We start from the raw sequence: 6,275 nt of genomic DNA, 5'->3' as shown, positions 1-6,275 counted from the left end.
ACTAAAGCATCCCTGAGTGAAGTGATAACAGACAACCTTCTGAACCTGCCCAGCCTCTGGCCAGATTAACTTCTGCTCCTAAGAAGGAATGAAAGCTGGCCGGGCTCAGTGGCTCAGCCTATAATCCCAGCACTTTGAGAGACTGAGGCAAGTGGATGCCTCAACCCACGGATTTGAGACCAGCCTGGGCAACTTGGCGAAACCTCGTCTCTACAATAAGTAAATTTTTTTTTTAAATTAGCCAGGCATGGTAGCGCACGCCTGTAGTTCTGGGTACTTGGAAGTTTGAGGTGGAAAGCTCGCCGGAGCCCAGCAGGTCAACTCAAAAAAAGAAGAAGAAGGAGGAAGGAAGGCTGACAGGCAGATAGGCAGGAAGGAGCTAAAATTCACAGAGTGCTGACTATGTGTAGGCATGGCACTAAGTCCTGTGCATATATTATCTAATTTAATCCTCCTAAGCACTCTGTGTGTAATGTGGGCAGCATCCGTGATTAATAGATCAGGAAACACAAGCTCAGCAGATTAAGTGTACACCAGGCTTTGAGCTCAGAGTGACCTGACCGCAGCGAACCACTCCTCAGTCACCGTGGCCCTGCCACTCCTTCACCCAAGTGCCTCCTCTGGCCACTTCCCTGATTGCTCTTCCTCTCCCTACCCCAGCGGCTAGGGCTGACACTGGTCCTTTAACCTTTTCTCTCTTGCTTGTTTCCCTTCATCTCCTTTCTCTCTCTGTCTCCCTCTTTCTTATGGTATCATCACCCCTCAATTTTGGGAGAAGGATTTGTCTTGTTTTGCTATTTATTTTATTTTTATTTATTTACTTTGAGTCAGAGTCCCACTCTGTCGCCCAGGTTGGAGTGTACTGGCACACCCATGGTCACCACAGCCTTGACCTGCTAGGCTCAGGCGATCCTTCCGCTTCAGCCTTCCAAGTAGCTGGAACCACAGGTGCGCACCACCACTCCCAGATACTTTTCTGACTTATTATAGAGATGAAGTCTCACCAAGTTGCCCAGGCTGTTCTCAACCCCTGGGCTCAGGCAACCCTCTCGCCTAGGCCTCCCAAAGTTCTGGGATTATAGACTTGAGCCACCGTGCCCGGCCTCTTTTACCTTTTTACAGATAACTTTTTTACATTTACAATTTGAATTAATCTTTTTTTTTCTTTTTGAGTTGAAGTCTCACTCTTTTTGTCCAGGTTGAAGTACAGTAGCATGCTTAGAGCCACCACAGCCTCGACCAGCTGAGCTCAGGCAATCTTTCTGCTTTAGCTTTCCAAGTAGCTAGAACCACAGGCGTGCACCACCACACCTGGATAATTTTTTGATTTATTGAAGAGATGCTGTCTCGCCAAGTTGCCCAGGCTGGTCTCAAACCCATGGACTCGGGCAATCCTCTTACCTCTGCCTCTCAAAGTGCCAGGGTTACAGGTATGAGCCACCACATCTGGCTCCTATTTGTTTTTTGGATTTTTTTTTTTGAGTTGGACTCTCACTCTATCACCCAGACGAGTGCAGTGGCTGCTCCCGGCCACTGCAGCCTCAACCTGCTGGGCTCCGGCAATCCTTCCGCCTCAGCCTTCCAAGTAGCTGGAACTACAGGCACGCGCTACCACACCCAGCTAATTTTTTCGACTTATTGAAGAGATGAGGTCTCGCCAAATTGCCCAGGTGGGTCTCAAACCCTCAGGCTCGGGCATTCCACTCACCTCAGCCTCCCAAAGCGCGGGATTACAGGCTGAGCCACCAAGCCCGGCTTCCTGTTTGTTTTTATTCATAACACTTATTACAGTTTGTAATTACATATTTTTTCCTGTCTTCCCCTGCTTGATTACATGTTCCACCAGGCAGGGACTATGTCTGTTTTATTCACCAGTCTTATCTCTAGAGTCTAGTCCAGTGGCAGTACTTAAACACTTGTTAAGTGCATGAATAGAGAGAGAATGAATTGAAGAGCTGTATCCTTGGGAACCACACGGAAGAGTTTAAATGATGTGGTGGTCAGCGGAGAGACATGGGAAGCTTTTGCAGTGGGTGACAGAATGAATAGTTATGATCAGAATGGATGAAGTCGGGAGAGACTGGAGCCCAGGAAGAGACCGGCCAGGAGGTTGCTGCCCCAGGAGAGGCTGGAGTGAGAGGCAGTAGCCACAGGCACAGAAAGGAAGGGTCAGGTTCCCAGGAAACCCCAGCAACACATGGTGTGTGTTCAGTGAGGATTTATGGCTGGCACGGCTGCTTGGCCAGATCTCGGGTTCTGTAGAACCAGGCAGAGACTAGGCCCATGTTGGAGCTTGGATGACAGGGATGGGGTGCAGAGAGCAGTGAGGTCACCGGGACAGCCTGGGGCTGGGAGGGTGGAGCTGTCTGGGTGCAGATTCAAACCCTTTTTAGGAGTTATCTAAACTGAGGGGTGTGGTTGGGTGTGGTGGTAAGGGCCCTGTAGTGCTAGTGACACAGAAGGCAGGGATAAGAGCATCACTTGAGTCCTCTTGGATGACAGTGATCCTCTGGGTGACAGAGTGAGGCTCTGACTCAAAAAAAAAAAGTTGACAGTGATGCTTTTTGAAATTCATAGCTAAGCTCACATGAAAGTAAACTCACCAAGGCCCAAAGCAAAGGGGGAGGTAAAACCAAATAGCCAGGCACAGTGGCTCATGCCTGTAATTTTCCAGCACTTTGAGAGGCGGAGGCAAGAGGATTGTCTGAGCCCAGGCATTCAAGACCAACCTGGGCAACTTGGCAAGACCTCGTTTCTACAAGAAATCTAAAAATTAGCTGGTCATGGTAGCACATGCCTGTTGTTCCAGCTACTCCAAAGGCTGAGGCGGGAGGATCACCTGAGCCCAGCAGGTCAAGGCTGCAATGGCCTTGAGCATGCCACTGCACTTCAGCCTGGACAACAGAGTGAGACTCTGACTAAAAAAAAAAAAAGAATAAAGAGGACGAATAAGGAGGACGAGGAGACCAAGAAATTAATCAGTAGTATAAATCTAACCAACAAAGGTAAAAATTGAAAATAAAACAGAGTCAAATGATTGTCATGGGCAAGTTTACCAAACAATTAAGGAAAAACGTCTTGTACAAACTTAAATTTCCAGAAAATAGAGAAAGAGGAAACAATTCCCAACTTACTTTATGCGACAAGTATAACATAACCCTTGTGGTAAAGACCACTAATGGACCCATTCCCTGTTCTCCCCTTCTCTCTCATAGCAAAAGAACTGCTTTAAGTTACAAAGGCCACACTTTCAACCTTTCTTTTAGCTAAGTGTAGCCATATGACTAAGCTCTGCTAGAAGTAGAAATGATGTATGCAACTTTTGATTCATAACCTCCCCCTTTTATTTTTTATTCATACCCTTGAAGGCATTCCTCCACCCTGTCACTTAGAAAGTGAATAAACCATTTGGACTATACAAACTAGGGGTGATTGAGCAGAACCTCCAAATCAGCCCTAGACCACCAGCCTCCAGGTAGTACAAGACAAAGAAATAAACTCCCTCATTCAAGTCGCTGTTTTATTTTGTTTTGTTTTTGGATCTGTTACACACAGCCAAACCTATATACCAAGTATAGATCACCCCAGATACCAATCCTAGAAATGAACCATACGAGAAAGGAACATTGGGAAGCAATTCCAGTTAAGTTTATAGATGCAAAATCCTATGTAAACTATTAGCAAATGGAATAAAATATATACTTTTAAAAATGTATGACTAAGCTGGGTTTATACCATAAATGCAGAGATGATTTTAACATTAGAAAGTATATTAATGTAAGTCACCACATTAACAGATTAAAAATTAAAGTCATGTGTTAATGCCAGAATAAATTCAATACCCATTTATAATAACAATTCTTAATAATGTAGGAATAGAAACATCTTGACCAATGAAAGACATCTAGCAAAAATCTACTACAATTTCATTATTAACAGTAAATGAATGAACAATATATGAACAGTAAATGCTTTAAAGTATTCCTAGTAAAGTCAAATACAAGGGAAAAATCCCCACTATTACCACTTTATTCATTAATTTGAAGGTTCTGACCGGGCATGGTGGCTCAAGCCTGTAATCCCAGCACTTTGGGAGGCCAAGGCAGGAAGATTGCTTGAGTTCAGGAGTGCAAGACCAGACTGGACAACATAGTGAAAGCTTGTCTCCACAAAAAAATTAACCAAGTGTGATGATATGTGCCTGTAGCACCAGTTACTTGGGAGGTTGAGGCAGAAGTATCATCTGAGCCCAGGAGATTGAGGCTGTGGTGAACCATTGATCATGTCACTGCAGTCCAGCCTGGACAACAGAGTGAGAACCCCAACTCAAGAAATAAGAAAAATCGGAGTCGCCTCTGCTCCTGGGCTAAACGTGAGTTCTACCGTCTGGCTCTCCTCCACTGCCACCATGAGCTTCACCACTCGCTCCACTACCTACTCCTCCAACTACCGGTCCCTGGGCTCCATCCCGCCACCCAGCCTGCGGTCCACCAGCAGCGCGGCCAGCATCTATGCAGGCGCCGGCGGCTCGGGCTCCCGGATCTCTGTGTCCCGCTCCACCAGTTTCCGGGGCGGCTGGGGGTCCGGGGGCCTGGCCACAGGGATGGCCGGGAGTCTGGGGGGTATCCAGAGCAAGAAGGAGACCATGCAAGAGCTGAACGACCGCCTGGCCTTCTACCTGGAGAGGGTGAGGAGCCGGAGGCTGGTGAGCAAAATCCAGGAACACCTGGAGAAGAAGGGGCCCCAGATCAGAGACTGGGGACATTACTTCAAGACCATCGAGGACCTGAGGGCTCAGATCTTTGCAACTTCTGTGGACAATGCCTGCATCGTTCTGCAGATTGACAACGCCCGTCTTGCTGCTGATGACTTTAGAGTCAAGTATGAGACAGAGCTGGCCATGCGCCAGTCCGTGGAGAGCGACATCCATGGGCTCCGCAAGGTCATTGATGACACCAATGTCACCTGGCTGCAGCTGGAGACAGAGACCGAGGCCCTCAAGGAAGAGCTGCTCTTCATGAAGAAGAACCATGAGGAGGAAGTAAAAGGCCTGCAAGCCCAGATTGCCAGCTCTGGGTTGACCGTGGAGGTAGATGCCCCCAAATCTCAGAACCTCAGCAAGATCATGGCGGACATCCGGCCCAGTATGATGAGCTGGCTCAGAAGAACCGAGAGGAGCTGGACAAGTACTAGTCCCAGCAGATCGAGGAGAGCACCACAGTGGTCACCACTCAGTCCGCTAAGATTGGAGCTGCCGAGATGACGCTCACAAAGCTGAAACGTACAGCGCAGTCCTTGGAGATTGACCTGGACTCCATGAGAAACCTGAAGGCCAGCTTGAAGAACAGCCTGAGAGAAGTAGAGACCCACTATGCCATGCAGATGAAGCAGCTCAATGGCACCCTGCTGCACCTGGAGTCTGAGCTGGCACAGACCCGGACAGAGGGCCAGCGCCAAGCCCAGGAGTACGAGTCCCTACTGAACATCAAGGTCAAGCTGGAGGCTGAGATAGCCACCTACCGCCGCCTATTAGAAGACGGAGAGGACTTCAGTCTCAGTGATGACCTGGACAGCAGCAACTCCATCCAGACCACCCAAAAGACCACCCACAAGATAGTGGACAGCAAATTGGTATCTGAGACCAATGACACCAAAGTTCTGAGGTGTTGAGGCGACAGGAACAGGGCATCCTTCAGGGAAGCAGGAAGTCAATAAGAAGTTCAGAGGTAGCCAGGCTCGGTAGTTCAGCCTGTAATCCCACACCTTTGGGAGGCTGAGGTGAGTGGATTGCCCGAGCCCGCAGGTTCGAGACCCGCCTGGGCAGCGAGACCTCATCTCTACAATAAATCAAAAATTAGCCGGGCATGGTAGTGTGCGCCTGTAATTCCGGCTACTTGGAAGGCTGAGGCGGAAGGATCACCGGAGCCCAGCAGGTCGAGGCTGCGGTGGACGGGAGCAGCCACTGCTTTCCAGTCTGGGCGACAGAGTGAGACTCCAACTCAAAAAAAAAAAAAAAAAAAAAAGTTCAGAGGTCATCGGAAAAAAAAAAAGAAAAATCAAAGGTTCTGATCATTACAGTAAGAAACACATTTTGACTGGGCGCAGTGGCTCAAGCCTGTGATCCCAGCACTTTGGGAGGTCAAGGTGAGAGTATTGTCTGAGTTCAGGGGTTTGAGACCCGCCTGGGCAACTTGGTGAAACCTCATCTCTACAATAAATCATAAAATTAGCTGGGCATGGTGGTGTACACCTGTAGTTCCAGCTACTTGTAAGGC

At 48.3% G+C, this 6,275-nt stretch overlaps 1 pseudogene across 1 annotated transcript; it reads left to right on the top strand.

The window, feature by feature from the left end:
- The first annotated feature begins 4,405 nt into the window (after positions 1 to 4,405).
- Positions 4,406 to 5,670, top strand: LOC103273205 (annotated as a pseudogene). The gene has a single exon (XR_505171.1). The product of XR_505171.1 is annotated as a keratin, type I cytoskeletal 18 pseudogene (transcript).
- The last annotated feature ends 605 nt before the right edge of the window (positions 5,671 to 6,275 follow it).

Source organism: Carlito syrichta, unplaced genomic scaffold, assembly GCF_000164805.1.
Source record: "Carlito syrichta isolate Samal-C Ts95f unplaced genomic scaffold, Tarsius_syrichta-2.0.1 Scaffold111653, whole genome shotgun sequence".
Taxonomy (NCBI): domain Eukaryota; kingdom Metazoa; phylum Chordata; class Mammalia; order Primates; family Tarsiidae; genus Carlito; species Carlito syrichta.
Note: the sequence above shows the minus strand (reverse complement) of the source record. Positions and strands in the feature narration are given on the sequence as shown.